The following is a 20,025-nucleotide window of genomic DNA, read 5'->3' as shown; positions in this document are numbered from 1 at the left end:
TTATTAGCATGGACCAATGGTAGGAAACCATTCAACCTCAGCTAATAGCTCATAGCTATTACACAGCATAATTTATGCTGCAATGACATGAAATACTGTAGGGATTAAGTTTCAGACCAGGAATCTATAACACTGCAGTCATCCATCTGCCCAATGTTATATAATACAGGTTCATTATAAAAATAAAAAAAAAATCATTCAAAAATGAAAACAATGTCTCTCCACATGAGTGTTTTTGACATTTTCAAAGAAATGTCTGTTCACCATAAATTGCATGTCCTTCACATGCAGAGGTTATGCTCATGCAGGTGTAAGAAGGTAGCCGAGGACTGGCTGATTAGCTGTAGAGCCACATGATAGAGACAAGTGAATGTGGATATCTGATTCATGCCCAGGTTATTCTATAAAATCATCTCAACAATATAAATTGAGTTTTTGAGGGAGTTTAAAAAGACAAAATGGTTACAGAAGTAAAAAAACAAAAACATTTATGCATTTATTAACAAAGCTTAGGCAATTTTAATCCAAAGACTCTCCTGAATACATAAAAAACATCCAGTCTTGGTGTGCCACCCGTGTATACATGGGTATACATGTATACCCATGTATACCCATGTATTTTAGAATTTTTAATTTTTTACTTTTTTCATCTGTTTAACGTAATGGTGCAAAGGACTGGGTGGTTCCTTTGTTCTTATTTTCAAAGTTGTGCCGCTACACTGCTCTCACCAAAGCTGCGTACTTAGTTGGACTTAGTTGCTAAGATATGGTGGATGCTTTGGTCATTAAAATCAGCATAGCTGAGAGTCTCTAGAGTGGCAGCTGATTATTGCTCCTCTGCAAATACAAGTCTGTGTATTCCTGCAGACACACATGCATACAAAGCAGCAATTCACACATAATGTTTGGCAACTGGTATTTGAAAAAGGGTGTACTGTTAGAAGAGATTGGTGAGAGGCAAAAACGACAAGAAAGAGAACGTGGTTCTCTCTGATGTTGCAGGTTGTGATTATCATGTTTTTGCTCACAGCTTTAAAAATAATTTCAACATTTTTTAAACTTTGACCCCATTTTCACCTGTAGGCACTAAAAGCAGCAAACACCTGCATGAAAGTAAAGGTTCTTGTTTTTCCATGACCCTAAAGCAAGGCAAACCAGAGTCATTTTATCCAAACATGCACTTACACTTTGCTTTTTCAGCCAGCATTGCTGTGACTCACAGCCGACACTCTTCCACAGTTTGAGACGCCATCTAATGCTTCAAGTCAAGCCAAACATAACAATATGAAACATGTGCTGCTAATGGTGTGTGAAAAGCTAATGATTTGAGTCTGCCACATTTATTGGTCCCATTCTCATTTTCAGGTCAAACATGGCTGAATTCAGCAAAGACGCTGCCACTTTTACTTTTTTACAATTCTAACCATAAAGCAATTTCAAAGGAGCTTGCAAAGAAAAGCGTCTGGACTTCTTTAAGTTACTTGAAGACGTTTCACCTCTCATCCGAGAAGCTTCTTCAGTTCTAAGGTCAAATGGTGGAGAGTCCCAGATATAAACCTAGTGGGAGTATCCCCCCACAGAGGGACAAAAGGACCCCCTGATGATCCTCTAATCGCCTGAGCCAAGGTGTGAAAGCGGGTGTGGGTCCCAATCAGCCAGAGTTTCGGGTGTGTTCATTGTGAAACCTGGCCCCACCTTATCATGCGAATTCCTGAGGTCAGATGGCCCAGGATGTGAGTGGGCGTTAAGGCGTCTGGGAAGGGATCTCAAAACTGGATTATAGATGGCAGAGAGTTGGTGTCGTAAACCCCCGCCTCTGTTCAAAGATGGTCGCTCACAGTGGACATAGATGGCTTCTTTCACTCCTCTTTCAAACCATCTGTCCTCTCTGTCCAAAATGTGAACATTGGCATCCTCGAAAGAGTGTCCTTTATCCTTAAGATGCAGATGGACTGCTGAGTCTTGTCCTGTGGAGGTGGCTCTTCTGTGTTGTGCCATGCGCTTGTGAAGTGGCTGTTTGGTCTCTCCAATGTAGAGGTCTGGGCATTTCTCGCTGCACTGTACAGCATACACTACATTGTTAAGTCTGTGTTTTGGCGTTTTGTCTTTCGGGTGAACCAGTTTTTGTCTGAGCGTGTTGCTGGGTCTGAAATGCACCGGGATGTCATGCTTGGAGAAAACTCTCCTAAGTTTTTTCGATACACCGGCTACATAGGGGATGACAATGTTGTTGCGTCTGTCCTTCTTATCCTCCCTCGCTGGTGTCTGGTCTTCTTTTCTGTGCCTCTTTGCTGACTTTAAGAACGCCCATTTAGGATAGCCGCACGTTTTGAGTGCTTCCTTTACATGTGTGTGTTCCTTCTTTTTTCCTTCAGGCTTAGAGGGAACATGTTCTGCCCGGTGGTGTAGGGTCCTAATTACTCCAAGTTTGTGTTCCAAAGGGTGATGGGAGTCAAAGAGGAGGTACTGGTCCGTGTGTGTGGGCTTCCGGTAAACTTCGATGTTGAGTTTGCCGTTCTCTTCAATGTGCACAGCGCAGTCCAGGAAAGGCAAACAGTTGTCCTTTGTGTCTTCCCTGGTGAACTTGATGTTTTTATCCACAGCGTTAATGTGCGCAGTGAAGGATTCCACTTCTTGTGTCTTGATTTTGACCCAGGTGTCGTCCACATATCTGTACCAGTGGCTGGGTACTCTTCCTTTGAAAGAGCCAAGAGCCTTCCTTTCCACTTCCTCCATGTAAAGGTTGGCTACAATAGGTGACACGGGGGAGCCCATGGCACAGCCATGTTTTTGTCTGTAAAAGCCTTCGTTGTATTTGAAATATGTAGTGGTGAGGCAGAGGTCTAACAGTGTGCAAATCTGATCGGGTGTGAAGTTGGTCCTGTCCTCCAAGGAGCTGTCTTCTTGTAGTCGTTTTCTGACAGTCTCCACGGCCTCCGTGGTGGGTATGCAAGTGAAGAGAGAGACTACATCAAAGGACACCATGGTTTCATCTGGGTCCAGGGTAAGTTTCTGGACCTTGTCAGTGAAGTCGGTGGAGTTCTTGATGTGGTGTGGGGTGTTCCCCACAAGAGGAGCAAGGATGGTAGCAAGGTGTTTAGCAATGTTATAAGTGGCTGAGTTTATGCTACTGACTATGGGTCTGAGTGGGACAGCTTCCTTGTGGATTTTAGGAAGTCCGTAGATGCAGGGTATGGCATCCCCTGGGTAAAGGCGGTGATATGTAAGGCGGTCAATAATTTTGTCCTTTTCAAAGTCTTGAAGGCAAGCTATAACTTTCTTTTTGTAGCTGCTTGTGGGGTCTCGCTTTAAGGCTTCGTAGGTATTATTGTCACTGAGGAGAGTAGTGATCTTTGTATGGTAATCTGTAGTGTTTAGGACCACGGTGCATCTTCCCTTATCAGCTGGTAAAACAGTGATGTTGTGGTCTTTGCTCAGGGAAGCGACGGCCTTCTTTTCCTGTATTGTGAGGTTGGATGGAGGGACTTTGGCACTGGAGAGCGTGGCTGAGACTTTCATCCTGATTTGCTCTGCTTCTGTCTGTGATAATTTATTAATCCGTATGGCAGATTCTGTGGCTGTGATGAGGTCCACTATGGGCAACTGTTGTGGAGAAATGGCAAAATTGAGTCCTTTGGCTAATACTCTCTTTTCAGGTTCAGTGAGAATCCTGTCTGAAAAGTTCTTAACCCATTTCTCCTGACTGACTTCAGGTGTGTTTTCTTCTCTGGGTTGTGTAGGTTCAGGATGAGGAGTGTGTGTTTTTGAAAGCAAGGTGTGAAATTTCCTGCGTTGTCTTTCTTTTCCTTTAGAGTGTTGGGCCCGCTGAGCCTTGTCCACAAACTTGTAAACCTCTTCTAAGATTGGAGAGGGTAGAAGGATTTCCAGTTCCTGCAGGGTCTGGCTGATCTTGATCTGGAGGGCATCTATGGTGAAATGGACCTGTCTTATCCTTTCACTTAAAAGGTGATTTTGTGCTCTCTGTAGAATCAAGTCTGCTCTGTATCCCCTGACAGTGGATCCAAGGCGCAGGCTCTTAGGAACAACTCTGCTTTGTCTACATCTTAGGTTGAAACGGAGATGGTTCCTATAATCCGCTAGTTTCCTTGATTCCCTTTCATACTCCCGCACCAGTTGAAGGGTGTTCCTCCCAAAATGTACGGCAATATGTCTGTGAAGGTTCTCAGTCATCCAGGTCATCGTAGTCAAAGGAGCTTGCAAAGAAAAGCGTCTGGACTTCTTTAAGTTACTTGAAGACGTTTCACCTCTCATCCGAGAAGCTTCTTCAGTTCTAAGGTCAAATGGTGGAGAGTCCCAGATATAAACCTAGTGGGAGTATCCCCCCACAGAGGGACAAAAGGACCCCCTGATGATCCTCTAATCGCCTGAGCCAAGGTGTGAAAGCGGGTGTGGGTCCCAATCAGCCAGAGTTTCGGGTGTGTTCATTGTGAAACCTGGCCCCACCTTATCATGCGAATTCCTGAGGTCAGATGGCCCAGGATGTGAGTGGGCGTTAAGGCGTCTGGGAAGGGATCTCAAAACTGGATTATAGATGGCAGAGAGTTGGTGTCGTAAACCCCCGCCTCTGTTCAAAGATGGTCGCTCACAGTGGACATAGATGGCTTCTTTCACTCCTCTTTCAAACCATCTGTCCTCTCTGTCCAAAATGTGAACATTGGCATCCTCGAAAGAGTGTCCTTTATCCTTAAGATGCAGATGGACTGCTGAGTCTTGTCCTGTGGAGGTGGCTCTTCTGTGTTGTGCCATGCGCTTGTGAAGTGGCTGTTTGGTCTCTCCAATGTAGAGGTCTGGGCATTTCTCGCTGCACTGTACAGCATACACCACATTGTTAAGTCTGTGTTTTGGCGTTTTGTCTTTCGGGTGAACCAGTTTTTGTCTGAGCGTGTTGCTGGGTCTGAAATGCACCGGGATGTCATGCTTGGAGAAAACTCTCCTAAGTTTTTCTGATACACCGGCTACATAGGGGATGACAATGTTGTTGCGTCTGTCCTTCTTATCCTCCCTCGCTGGTGTCTGGTCTTCTTTTCTGTGCCTCTTTGCTGACTTTAAGAACGCCCATTTAGGATAGCCGCACGTTTTGAGTGCTTCCTTTACATGTGTGTGTTCCTTCTTTTTTCCTTCAGGCTTAGAGGGAACATGTTCTGCCCGGTGGTGTAGGGTCCTAATTACTCCAAGTTTGTGTTCCAAAGGGTGATGGGAGTCAAAGAGGAGGTACTGGTCCGTGTGTGTGGGCTTCCGGTAAACTTCGATGTTGAGTTTGCCGTTCTCTTCAATGTGCACAGCGCAGTCCAGGAAAGGCAAACAGTTGTCCTTTGTGTCTTCCCTGGTGAACTTGATGTTTTTATCCACAGCGTTAATGTGCGCAGTGAAGGATTCCACTTCTTGTGTCTTGATTTTGACCCAGGTGTCGTCCACATATCTGTACCAGTGGCTGGGTACTCTTCCTTTGAAAGAGCCAAGAGCCTTCCTTTCCACTTCCTCCATGTAAAGGTTGGCTACAATAGGTGACACGGGGGAGCCCATGGCACAGCCATGTTTTTGTCTGTAAAAGCCTTCGTTGTATTTGAAATATGTAGTGGTGAGGCAGAGGTCTAACAGTGTGCAAATCTGATCGGGTGTGAAGTTGGTCCTGTCCAAAGCAATTTGTTTTTGATGCCATGTGCATCTAACTGGCTTCTAGACTACATTGGCTGAATCACAGAGCCAAGATGGTAACAGATGATTTTAAATTTTTTGCCTTATGCAACAGTGAGGACGTACGGAGCCCCGGAGGGGACATGGGAGAAAAAAAAATTAAGACGGACTTTTGCGAGATCTCGCAAAACAAACTCGGGATCTCGCAAAAGTTTTGCGAGCTCTCGCAAAAGTTTTGCGAGATCTTGCAAAAGTTTTAGCCGCATTCTTCCCGTTAGCTCGAAGCTAACGGGAGGTCGAGACCTACTACAGCCGGGAGGAACACCGCTTTCCCGGCACATCGTGCCTCGACCTCCCGGTCGGCTTCGAGCCGGCGTCCGAAGAATGCGGCTAAAACTTTTGCGAGATCCCGAGTTTGTTTTGCGAGAGCTCGCAAAAGTCCGTCTTAATTTTTTTTTTCTCCCATGTCCCCTGCGGGGCTCCGTAAGGACGGACAAGGACAAGAAGTCCCTGGCACTTTACAAAACGTATTACCCTTTCATTTATTTGTTCTTCTTGTTAGTGGTGGAGTCTGCCAGCCCCATGCTGGACTCATATTGTCTATTAACACACAAGGATTGACAGGAGATGATGAATTCATGTCATCCCACATGAATGTTTATAATTTGACCTCACTGATATTAGCCTGACCGTCTACTGTACACTCTAACACAGATGAACGGTTGTATTATATTACTCCTAATATCAACCAGACACCTGCTTCCTGTTCACATTAAAAACACTTCAACGACACAATGCTGGGTGCCTTTGACTGTGAGGAAGGCAGAAATTTCAATTTGCCGCAGAAAATGAAATGGACTACACATTCATCAAAAATCGTCACCAAAAAAAAGATAATTATTTTTCATTAAAGAACAGAGCAGCCAGAGTAAGCTATTAGGTTAATATCCGATCTCTGCAACTCCAACTCCTCAACATGGCAACCAATATGCTCTCAGTTGCTGAGCAGAAAACATTTCACACTGTGTGCAGCATGAAATCTAATCAGCTTTTAGCTGTAAAAATCACACGGCAGTAAAGAGTTAAGCACGGCGACTGCATTTTGAGTAATCTGAATGTTTGTTCATACTTTAAGCTGTTGAGGAGAGCAAATTGATGGGAACCTAAGTATAACCGTGTGTAATAATAAACAACATGTCCACAGACTGATCTAACAGGATGTTTGACCTCCTTAGATTGTCATCTTGACTTCTGCAGAAAAGTGACTTGAACCAAAAAGTACAAATAAAATTACCGGTTCATTTGCATAATGAGGTGCATGTCTGGAAGAGGCTTTTAATTGAAGGCCTTAGGTGAAAGTAATCATTGCTTTCAGTGCTGCAGTGAAACCGCTTACTAAATAATAACAGAAGCTTCATAAACAAAAGGAGTTTGTGTGTGCTTGCTGAGCCACTCTCAGTGAAACACACAGCTATTGTGTTCTGTGTTTGATGTTCAGCCTCTTTTCAGTTTTATTTATTTATAATACTGTGCAATGCAAGTTTTGAGCCACCCCTCATTTATTTAGATTTTGCTAGAAAATGGGAAATAGGTTTAGCAATTAACTGAAAGATGACAACAGACTTGGAAATAAAGTGTATAAGGCAAAATATACGCAAGTTTAAACTATTCCAACAAGCTTGAAAGACTCTAAACTCTCTTAGGCAGCTTTCTTGTAATGTTTTTAAGCAGTCTTTACTCTGCATTTATAATTCCATTAACTTTAACAAAATCCTTTTAACGAAAATGCAGCCTAACATGAGAGAGCCTCCACTGTGTTTCATACATGGCTGGAGACATACAGCCATCTAAAGTTTAGGTTCTTTGCCAAGATGACTTTTACATGTAGACAAAATACTGGTTCGCCCCTTGAGTTAGGTGACTTTTTTATGCTTAACAGTTTTTTATGCTACAGGGAGTGCTAAGTAGAGCAGGGCGATATGACCAAAAATATTTATCACGATATACATTTGAAAATTTGCGATAACGATATAACTGACGATATAATTGACACTAGACAAAATACTTTACAACTCCACAACTTTATTAGTGCAAAAAACCCCATCAATGTATTTTCACTTAAACAAGCAGCTGTTTTCTATGTGCATTAAAGTTATATAAAAATGTAACAGTGCAAATTCCTCGCTGACAGTTTAACCAAAAGGCATTTCCAGTGGAAATTGGCCGACATATCCTCAGCATAACCATGTATAATATCCACAAAACTTAAAAAGAGGTTATACACACACAATACGGTAATATTATGTTGAAGCACAGTACGTATCACTCCGCGAGGCTCCTGCCTAATATAGCTTTAATGCTCCGACAATCCATCAAGCGGTGCAGCTTCGTAGCTTAGCAAAGTCGTACTAAAACATTTGACAGATTTTCGAGCGCCGTGTACGACATAAAATCGTTTCGAGGTCAGTAAACACCAGAATTCATACATAAGGCACACGGGATTATAAGGGGCTCTGTCAATTTTCAGAAAAATCAAATGATTGATTTTAAGTGTGCCGTATTTTCCAAACAACACGATAATAACGACGGCCCGCAAGCATGCGCTACCAAAAATAGTGCTTTGTTGTGTATCTGACGGACGAAAGCTAAACCAGTTCCACACCACTGAAGTTGCAGCATTTTTACAAACCAATTCTGGTTCATCCGTTTCATTTAACGATCCACTTTCGCTCTTCTCATTCTGCGTCGCCGCCATGTGCGTATGTAAACATAGGCACTGCGCATGCACGTTTTACCTATCGCGATATTTCATTTTCCTATCGTTGCCCAAAATTACACCGGTATTACCGTGAACGGTATGATATAGCCCAGCCCTAGTGCTAAGTATCTTAAACAAAATATTCCTCTAAAAATGGTCAGGTACAAGGACTGGACTGAAGATGAGTAAATGAGCAGCCAATGTCCTAAAACTAAACTTTGGGAAACAATTGCTCAAGACCCCTTTAAAGAAATTAGCAGAAACTCTGGCTCCTTGGAAGCAAAACATAAGGAAATGAGAGGTGACTCGAGAAATTGGCACAGTACTCTCTTGATTTGTCATTGCTTTTAAAAGAACATGAATGTATAATGCAAAAACATGCAACAAGTGAACCTTAGAAGGCACTACTAGGACACAGAGACAAAGCTTGTTGAAGCTCTAGAGATTGTCTTCCGCAAGTGGAAACGTCTTTATAATTCAGCAAGTGCTAGGAACAATCGTAGATATATGTACTGTATATGCATGTGAACGCAATGTGTGATATATAATTTACAATTTCCTATCTAGTAAATATATACAGCATATAGAATTTCCTAGTCTATGTCATGTGCTATAATTGCGTCACCTAAGGAAAATGTCTGAGCATTTTTCACTGGAAAATTTACATCTGTCCTCTTACCATGTGCTTCGTGACACTTTTCTAAACTTCACATTGCTTCTACAGTTTGTTATGATAGCCATCTAAAGGATTTATGTGCTAAGGACAGAGGTTTGTTTAAATGACATCCAAGAAGTGGCTGATGAAAAATGCACGAGGCTCTTTGACAAATTTCTGGCAGTGCTTGGAAAGCCATGTGAAGGGAACTATTCGCCTATTAAACCCAGTGTTTATACTCCACCTAAAATCTGTTTGTTTCCCTGCTTGTACTTTTCAGTTTATGAGTTACAAACTCCAAAGAAAGCCTCCAAAAAAATGCCATTAAAATCCACTTTGTCTTTCAAACCAAAGAAAGACATAAATTGGGCCCATATTAACTACTATATCTACATATATAGCAGGAATTCCCCTGCAGCCATTATTATTATCCGAGTCAACAACAAAGTAGAGACAATTGTGCCATGTACTGTGTTCTGCATTTCCACTGAGCTGAGCAGGGTAAATGATAAGCTAATCTCTGAAGTGTTACATAATTGCTATCTTGTAGAGTAGTGGGCTGCCTAAAGAGACCCCTCTGGCACACACACACACAAAGTCATGTTATGATAATGCCACAGGACACATTACAGGAAACTCACCAAAAAACATAATCCGTAATCCAACCTGAACATCTTTATATCACTGCTATATGATTTAAATTAAACACACACACACACACACACACACACACACACTGCCACAAGGGCAGTGTTGTAGAGAGAGGAAGAAGCAACATTCCTGCTGTTTATCAAGTCATCTGATCAGGCCAGCAAGTCATGCGTTGAAGCTGTATCAGAGGCTGGGCGGGATGCTTTAGGCTAACCCTCGCCCTATGTACTCTGCAGTTTTCAGAATCTTAACTTATTCTCTCACAGTGCTCTCTGTCTTAATGTAAATGACTGGTATCCTCCCAAAAACACACTAATGCTCCACTTTATTTTCAACAAACACCTAAAGAAGACACTTAAGACCTCCCTGCATTTGCCCCATTTGTAACGCAAACAGATAAACCATTAAAAGCTTGATCGATAAGTCTGTAAAATATCTGCTAATTTTCCACTTCAAGTACTGACAGTGTTGATAAATGTGATAATTCTGCTGACTGCAATGATCCTCGTCGGTGCGTTGTGAAGCCGCGGGCTCTCTATTACGGGCCTGAGATGGTTAATAATAGCTATCCAGGAGAGGACGGTACAGAATCACATTTTGCATTCTGGAGCGAAGGTCGACAGTTTAATTGGAAGTGCAAATTGCGTTCACATGTATCCCCACAGTGGATTGAGCCATGGGTAAAGTGAATGCGCACATTGCAAGCGTGTGTGCGTTTAACAAAAGAGAGGGAAGGGTTCGTCCCAACGTATTTTTAGACCGACGTGTGGAGCCGAGCCACAGTTATTATCACTGAAGTGTTGTTTTTACTCCTCAAATCCTCTTTTACACAAGCTCAGATACTCCTGCTGCCCGCTACTGAATCAGCGAGGCCGATGCTGCCAATTTTTTATTAAGAAAGAGTAAATATTGACTTGATGACTGTAGCTTCCATCTGTTGGTGTGAGAGTAAGAGTCTCGCTCGCTCTCTATCTGCTCTGCTTTCACTCGCTGCCGACACTACCACCACCCCCACTCGCACCACCACCCATCTCCTTCCCTCTGCTGCTGGCTTAGAATCTGCAGAGAATACCCCCGTCATTATATTCACCCTCGAGCCACACTTACCCTTGCAGTGAAGACACACGTTCTCCTCATTGATTTCTCTCTTTCTTTAAGCAGCTAATTACTCCCACATAGCTCTATAATCCACAACATCTGGATTAGTGAGGGTTGAGGCCACTTTTTGATCAGCTATCGTGTTACGTGAAGATGAGACTGTGGGAGTGGAGCTGAGTGGTTTTATCAGAGCAGAGAGCGGGCGGGAGGGGGGCGGATGCTGAGGTTTCCTGACCCTTTTATCCTTGTCACAGGCCGAGGACAGAGTCTTTCATGTTGTTTCTTAGAAAGCTTTCTAAGCAAGTGCACAACTGAAAGACGCCACATTTGCACAAAAGCAGTGTTACAGCTTCTTTGGATATCCAAAAGAAGCTACTTTGCCGCATTTACATTTCTCTGTAACTATTTTGGTATGGCCATTTATGAGGACTCATTTTCTTTATGCTACTTGATTACATTAAAAGATGAAGCTCCTCCAAAAGTAATATCTTCTCTCTCAAAGACATGCTTGTTAGGCAAACTGGCTATGGATGAGACGTAGATCAAGTATTAAAACTGTGACGAATAAAATATTGTATGAATGTATGATTAAATGTGACACATAGTAGCAAATAGCACTTTGAGTGGGCAGTCTGATTAGAAAAGCGCCACATATATGGCAGTCTATTTCAATGACCACCAAAGAACTCATTTTTTTATTTACCCACGATCTATTACTGTGAAAATCAGAATCAGAATCATTTATTGATCCCTAGGGAAAAGCCATACACACTGGTACAGGTGGATTTAAAGTACAAGCTTAACCCAAAAGGATGGGGTTTTATTAGTAAATTCTTGACAGTACTTTATAATAACCATTTTAAGAAATGGTAAATGAATACTGTGAGCTAAAAATTGATCTGCAAAGCATCGATTAACATTTTCTGAAAGGTTACAGTAAGGTTGCAACTAATGTTTATCATACTTTTTATGCAGGTAATAAAGACTCTGTAAGTCATCTATAAACATTATTTGGAAGGCAAGTATAAAGTTGTAACTGATATTTATAACACTTGTTTCAACAAGTGCATAATTATCCAGGTATGTAAATCACAAGATTGAACTTGTAGATGGCACTTCATGCCCTGTTTTCTTAACATACACATGAAAAAGAGTCTTCACAGAACTCTTTGCCATCCTATGAAAACAAAGTGATTCAATAGCTTGTAGAAGCACCTTTATAACAACAACTCTAATAAGTTTTCGTTTGACTTTATCAGACTCTCACATTGTTGCAGAGGAATTTTGGCCCGCTTGTGTTTACAAAGTTGTTTTAGTTCATCGAAGTTTGTGAGCATCTGCTTATGCAGAACATTTCAATTGGTTTGAGGTCTAGACTTTCACTAGGTCATTGCAACACCCTGATTTTTTATTTTTATTTTTCAGTCATTCAGTTAGAGATTTACTGCTGTGTTTGTGATCATTGTCCTGCTACATGACCCAATTTCAGCCAAGTCAGATGTAGAATACTTTGGTATACAGAGAAGTTCATGGTCGACTCAATGACTCCAAATGCCCATGTACTGTATCTGCAAAACAAGCACAAATCAAGCCCCTCCATCACCGTGCTTGACAGTTGGTAAGTGTCTGCTCTGATATACTGCATTTGGTTTTCACCAATAATTGTGGAATCACTTTGTCCAAAAGACATAGTTCAAGACGTCTTGTGGTTGTCCAGATTGCAACTCTACACCTCTAATCTGTGCTGCCATATAAGAAAGAAGAGGCTTTCTTCCAGCAACCCTTCAAAAAAGCCATATTGTTGAAGTCTCGTGTTTCCAACTGTACTGGCATGACCTTCAACATTTAACATGCTAACAGGCCTGTAGAGTCTGAGCTGTGGTTCTTGGGGTTTTGCAGTTTCTCTGAGAATTGAGTGGTCTCACCCTGGGGTGAGTTTGCTGGGATGTTCACTCATATGAAGATTGTGGCATTGTGTTAACATAGACATGAATGCTCAAAACCGACAAACTACCAAAATTTCTGCTTTTATATAGAGATTCTCACACTTGCAGCTGATCCATTAATCATATTTGACTGGCACCACCTGGCTACCATTTACCCTCTTAATTCCTGTAGAAGGGAGTACTTAATCTTTCACGGGACGGCATAGATTCCTGAAAAACTTTCACGACTGTATTCCATAGAATATGTCAAGTTAGGAGAGATATCCATCCTCTGTTGGGACAGACTACCAGAAATACCAGCAGTTTGCAGTGGAGACCAGCTTACTGTTCAATAATCAAACCTTTATCACAAACTATAATATAATAAGTGGTAATCATAAAATATGTTTCTAAAGCAATGCTTAGATATATGTTTTAAGAATTACTTTTCCTAGTCACTATCAAGTTATAGTCATATGGGTCAAAGGAGCTTGCAAAGAAAAGCGTCTGGACTTCTTTAAGTTTACTTGAAGACGTTTCACCTCTCATCCGAGAAGCTTCTTCAGTTCTAAGGTCAAATGGTGGAGAGTCCCAGATATAAACCTAGTGGGAGTATCCCCCCACAGAGGGACAAAAGGACCCCCTGATGATCCTCTAATCGCCTGAGCCAAGGTGTGAAACTGGGTGTGGGTCCCAATCAGCCAGAGTTTCGGGTGTGTTCATTGTGAAACCTGGCCCCACCTTATCATGCGAATTCCTGAGGTCAGATGGCGTCAGATGGAGTGGGCGTTAAGGCGTCTGGGAAGGGATCTCACGCCTTAACGCCCACTCACATCCTGGGCCATCTGACCTCAGGAATTCGCATGATAAGGTGGGGCCAGGTTTCACAATGAACACACCCGAAACTCTGGCTGATTGGGACCCACACCCAGTTTCACACCTTGGCTCAGGCGATTAGAGGATCATCAGGGGGTCCTTTTGTCCCTCTGTGGGGGGATACTCCCACTAGGTTTATATCTGGGACTCTCCACCATTTGACCTTAGAACTGAAGAAGCTTCTCGGATGAGAGGTGAAACGTCTTCAAGTAAACTTAAAGAAGTCCAGACGCTTTTCTTTGCAAGCTCCTTTGACTACGATGACCTGGATGACTGAGAACCTTCACAGACTTATAGTCATATGGTTCTTGCCAACAGAATAATTTAGAGATAATACACACCTCTCTGCTCGATAAAAGGAGACATATGAAAATGAACCAGGCAAAGCTAACAGACAGCTTTGATGCTACACATCATTAATACAGAATACATCATGAACACATAGGCAGCAATCACATTTGAGCTTCATTAAAGTGTCAAACTTGGCACGGGGCAACACAGAGCAACAGCTTCAGTCACGCAACCTACTTATCAATGAGTGATGTGTGCAGTGGATCAGCGAATATCAGCCTTTCATGAAAAATACAATTAAAATTTAGACTTCATGCTTTCATCACTCAGCACAAATCCAATAAGATGTCTGTCCTTTTCAGTTCTCGGCACAACGTGTTTGTAATATTTAATGCGGGAAAGAAAGTGTCTGTATTCGCTAATGAGGCCTCAAAGAAAGAGTGGCAGGAAAATAAGATCCAGGTAGATATTAGTGCACGCAGACACGCAGAAATGTGTTAGATCAAACACTGACACATACATTACATTGATTGATTTATTGCAAGCTCGGTTTTCCCAAACTTTATGTTCAACTAAATTCTGGACGCTGTGTTGTTTTAATATTTGCCGCAGGGGCTTGTAAACCAGCGGCGCTGTTGGGCAGAATGTAACAACAAACTAAGAAACACAACGCAAGAAAAGGAAATTTCTGTTGCTGCAGCGATCACTGGCAGCCCCAAAACTCACCAGTTCAGCATCAATAATTTCAGCGGGAGTTCATATCTCGGCCTGCAGAGACAAAAAAGGACATACAGTTAGAAGGGGAGAGAATTTCATGAATAACAAAACCCTGAATGTGGACTTATTTGGCTGAGTTCTAAAACCCTGCTATATAATAGGAAGGTCAGGAGCTGAGATACAACCACACACAGAGATGAACACATCCCGATTCCCTCCACTTACTCCCTTGCCAGGGAAAACAAAGTTCAGACATGTTGAGCTCTGCGATGAAGCATATTTTCAACATATTACAACAACACTGGTCCTGTCAGTCGCTGTGCCCACATTACCCGTCTGTTGGTCTGTTAGTCCATCTGGCTTTCAGGACTTCCACTTTCAAAGATTTCTTTGCAGGAGCACAAAATAGAAAAGAACGATTCTACAAATCATAGAACTGTTAAAACAAACTGCCAGAGGTGGAGAAAGGTCAGTGACTCTAGACCAGGCCCTCCCAAGTCTAAAAGAAACCATGGAGAGAAAGCGTGCTAGTCTTAGAAAAAACTAACAAACAAACAGGCAATCAAGATATACAGTAAACTGCCACTGGATGGATTCCAAATCCAGTCCCGCTAGAATAAACCTCCAACCTTCGAGCAAATCGATATCATGCTGGCAAGAATAACGCTGTGAGAAAACAGACAGAGAAAAAGAGATTTTTCTCCAGTTGGACCAAACCCTACAGCCAATCTCAAGCTTTCCACAGAGATACAAACACCCCGAAAGTTGATGCTGAGTAATGTCTGTCTTACACACATTTCATGGCCTAATCAAGTTCACATCCACAACAAAACAATGCCAGGCTTTGAGATGCTGTTTTAGTTTCATCCTTTTTCTTTCATACACTGTCTTTACATCCAAGACGTAAAATGTAGTTTAGCTTTTTCATTCTAAACTAACGTTCTTATTGGCTTAATGCTTGCATATAATATACCAGTCTACACCCTCAATCTGCCCAGTTTTACATTTTAAATAGAGCTAAATCTCCTCTGCACTGAACATATACATAATAACATGCTTAGTTACAAATTATCTCACAGCCACAAAAGTGTCCCTCCAGTGTACTCCAGATACACCTGAACTTCAATTAAAATTGCTGGACTGGGAAGTCTGTCCTCACCAAATCAGCAGAAGCATCTACAGTGAGATTTAAAACCACATCCCAATATTTAAAAACCTTCATATAGGAGCTACAAATGCATAGGAGTGCAGAGCAGTGCAAGACTTCGTACATCCGTCTGGGCTGAAGATTCCCTCCACATGGATAAATCAAGTTCCTGGATCCAGATTGTGGTATTTTCTTGAGATCATCAAGACAATGTCTCTCAATTTCCAAGGAATTTCAGGATGAAACTCCAAAGGTAAACGGTAAAATGTAACACTTTGTTAACAACACTGTTATTAAACAGAGAAAGAACAAACTGAAGCAATTATATAATCTTGGCAGAAATAAAATGAAAAAAAAAAAAGTGGCAACATGCCATGGGATCCTCCTTCAAACTTGGCATGTTTGCTCAACTATAAACCCATAAAGTTATGTTTATCTTGAATGGTTGGGATACCATCAACTGGGCTACAGCTTTCAGGAAACCAGCATAGCACATGCAAAGTACTCAAAACTTGGTCTGAATACTTCAGTCTGTAGTTCCTGCTACAGTAGCTGCCTGCAGGACATATGGACAAGGTGAAAATAACACCAGCTTTACTATCAAGGCTGATAAACTTTAAAGAGTACCAGTGATAACAGAAGATGGCAAACTGGAGTCACTTTTGTTCTAATCAGTAAAACTAAAAACGATGGTTAACAATTTAGATCAAGTGAAGAATTTGCAAATATAACAAGGTTTATCCCGCAAGCTGTGACGATGCAGCCAAACTCTCACCGTGCAGCAACCTCCAGCCATATAAATTTCCCCGAAGACACTGATCACCGAGTGCACTAAAGTCAGGGCGACCATAAAGAGAAGAAAATAATAAAAACACCTGCACGCCCTCAGTTAGCCTTTAAGCTTCTTAGTCCACCTCCATTCATCAAAATGCTTCGCAGTCCGGGTTTAAGCCTCAGGTAAGGGATTGTTATTGTGCGAGAGAGGGTAATGTTTGCCTCCGTAATCGCCAGTCAAACGTTTATGTGGCAGTGTCAATAAGCCAGAGCAGAATTTGTTTTTCTTTACATAATGGAGGCGATGTTTCACAGGCTGCAGAGGACGTCGCCTGGAAGGAGGGAGTGGGAGGCGACCTTCTGAGGGTTTCACAATAACGGGGACTGACACACTCTTTGCTGCCTGACCACCGCTATCTTGATGGTCGATTTAATATGCACTAGTAGACACCTGTGCAGCAATTTCCCCCCCCCCAAAAAAGAAAACGGATTCAGTATGCAAATAAGCGCTGCAGTGCAAGTTGGTGAGAGCAGGGGGAACAGCTGATGCAACAAGTTTGTTTTTACACTCATTCTTAAGTTAATGTTAGGGGAAAAAATAATACTTTATACAGTGAAAACAAGTCTACACAGTCCCCCCCACACCCCCTTCCACACACACACACACACACACACACACACAGGCACATGTTATTCCTGAACAAATATCACTCTGCCTCCGGGGTGTAACGGATAAAACTGGTTTTGGAAATGAAAATGAAGAACCTGCTGAGTTTCGGCTGTCATTTGCTCTGCTTTCAAGGAAAGCTGCTGATTACGTCTTCCCCTATCAAAAATAGATTGTTTAAAATCCAAAGCGCACACCGTGAATGGTTTCACACACAAATTATGACATTTGATCACCCATGCAACTATTTTTATGATACTTTACCACCGTTGTGCTGATTGATTAAACACCGGCATTACGGGCACACGAAAAACACTGTTTTCTAGTTGGCGTAACGGTGAATCAATGACACCTTGCAAAGCTGGGATGGATGCATGCATGGCAAGCTGCAGCTACCACACTAGCAGCAAACAGTCTGAGAATGCACCAGTTCTGCATGTCAAATTTACATTATCATGCAAATCTCACAGGGCATTAAGCTCCAAATATATAGTGCAATAAACCAAAAAGCACCCATTAGAGTAAATGCAAGAAATTAAATCTCGGGTTTGTGGGTTGACTTTTATGGCCACTGTGCAGTGTGCACTCCGCTTGTCATCGGCCGGCTGGCTTCTGCTCTGTCCCGCTACAGCTAGCTCCACTGGCTAGCCTCACAGCCGTTGGAAACGTCAATAAGCCCCGCATTTCATCAGGTTTTCAAGCCGCGGCGGCTCTCTGCAGTCCCGTATTCAGCTAGCAGAGAGCTCACCGAGCAAAGCTGGAGTGAATTCGATAATAAAAACCAAAAGGTCTATTTAAATGCGTCTGTCTAGCTAGCTAGCAAATGCTATTGCTTCCAGCTGTGTGTGTATGTGTGTGTGACAGAGTGAGGCAGCGAGAGGATGTCTGACTGATGAGAGCAGGATTTGGAGAGTGCCGCTGAGAGCTAGCGTGATGGAGTTTTATTGAAGGGTCCAGCGTCCGTCTGGCAGCAAAACAAACACATTAAATTGAACTCAGTCTGGCGCACGTTTAACCGAGCAGCCCTTAACCCAAGACACGGTAAACTCTGACTGTTCTCTCGGCAGCAATCAGAAAGCTTTATGTGTGTTTCTTACGTGGTTTCGCGGTTGGAGATGGAGAGGGGGTTTAATCCGACGGCGGAGAGAAAATGATGCTGTGCAGGGTCCGGGGAGGGATTTTCTGTCTCTGTCTCCGCCTGTCTGTGTGTCTTCCAGCTGCTGCTGCTGCTCTATCCCGTCTCCCTCCGACTGTCTACTCTGCCTCCCTCCCGCCGGAGTGTCCCGGTGTTCTTGTACCACTCGCCCTCCAGTGGAGAATGAACGGTGCTGATGCGCGCTGATTAGGAACCCCTCTTCAGACGGGCAGCCCTCCCCATCCCCTCCCACACCCACCACTACACACTGCACTCACACCTAACGTGCCTGCGCGTGAATGGGTGTGTGCGTGCGTGTGCGATCGCGCGGTGGCGTGCGTGTAAATGAGTGAATGAGTGTGCTTTGGGTTAACGGAGTGAGTCATCCAGTAGAACCAGATCCAGCTCCGCCCCCGTTTTCTAACAGCTGACTACTGTAGCCGCCATGCGTTGATAAAGACAAACGGTGCCCCCCCCTCCCTTTGTAAAGTCACAGTGATGCTGGCCTGCTTCCCCTAAAGACACAACAGCAACTTTATGACACTTAGTTTTAATAGTGGCACCACTTTCATGTACGGTAACAGTCTTTTCTAAGATATTATTTTTAGGTTTACATAAACTATGAATAACTGGAAATATGTTTGCAGTCTGTGACGCTGTTGTCTAGATATCATCCACTATTCATTTTCACACCAGATCCTGCTGAACTACTTCGTGTTTAATGCTACAGTTCTGCAATTTAAAAAAATATATATACATATTTCTATAGTTTTAACTTAGTTTTTTGAACATCTATGGAGCTGCAAACCAAATCTCTTTGCACTGCATTATATAAGCTATGGAAATGGCATTGGACTGTATAAAAACAAATTCAGTCACATGAGAACAAAGCTTTTGGGGGATTTTTCTTGATTTAATGTTTACATGTTTTATAATATATTTTGGTTCTAAACAGCTGCAAGCATGCACATAAAAAATATTGCTAGTGTGCACAAGATACACTCCTTTGACGGCTTTATTTGAGATGTCATGACTTGCAGTGCTTAGTATGGAGGTAATGCAGCTCCGAAAATACTGCACCTTGCAATCCCCAAATCCACTTATGTCAAAACATCCTCCCGATTTATAATGCACGATTTCTGTAAAAGGGTTCATATTATGCCGTTCTTTATTTTCTATCATGTATATGTATATAATGTGCTGCAATGGTGACTGGTCATATTAAACATGGCCAAAGTCTAAAATAATGAGCTCAGAATATAGATGTATGTAAGCAATCCCAGGGGGGCAAAAGCTGAGGCTTCAAACTGCTCTATATGCTTTATTTCACAGTTTTTTCTATGCTTTGCTGTGTATGATGTCAAGGAAGAGGGGATGGGCTTAATATGATCAGACACACAGCTCTGACTGTAAACACAGAAGCTCCATCCACTTCTTATTTAAATCCTCTGTTTACAAGCAGCAGTAAGAAGAAAGTTGACTCAAATAAAGATGTGAAGAGTGTAACCGAAGGCAATATCAAAAAGGTTATTTTTAAGGTTAAGTTTAAGAAAGCTACAGGACACTTTCGGTAGCTTTCAGAGACCTATTCCTGCCTCCAAGGACCCATTAAGTGGACACTGTTTTCAAAATTAATTATTGTATGACAATCAGTCTCCTAAATGGTACAAAAGCAA

The 20,025-nt window shown here is 42.4% G+C and overlaps 1 protein-coding gene across 4 annotated transcripts in view; it reads right to left on the bottom strand.

Annotated features, from left to right (window-relative positions):
* plcb4b (phospholipase C, beta 4b) overlaps window positions 1-18,705 on the bottom strand; it is a 74,969-nt gene extending 56,264 nt beyond the window's left edge. Inside the window, exons 1-2 of one of the 4 annotated variants that reach the window (XM_084954321.1) lie at window positions 18,312-18,705; window positions 14,636-14,677 (exon numbers count right to left, since the gene is read on the bottom strand). The gene's annotated coding sequence lies outside the window, so the exon portion shown is untranslated. Of the gene's footprint in view, window positions 1-14,635; window positions 14,678-16,548; window positions 16,600-16,648; window positions 17,194-18,311 lie in introns of those variants that run through there. The other 3 variants (XM_084954324.1, XM_084954323.1, XM_084954322.1) reach the window with 3 other exon arrangements.
* Between the last annotated feature and the right edge of the window lie 1,320 nt (window positions 18,706-20,025).

The sequence above is a fragment of the Perissodus microlepis genome, chromosome 15, assembly GCF_051167445.1.
Source record: "Perissodus microlepis isolate ML-2025 ecotype Zambia chromosome 15, ASM5116744v1, whole genome shotgun sequence".
NCBI classification, from domain to species: Eukaryota; Metazoa; Chordata; class Actinopteri; order Cichliformes; family Cichlidae; genus Perissodus; species Perissodus microlepis.
Note: the sequence above shows the minus strand (reverse complement) of the source record. Positions and strands in the feature narration are given on the sequence as shown.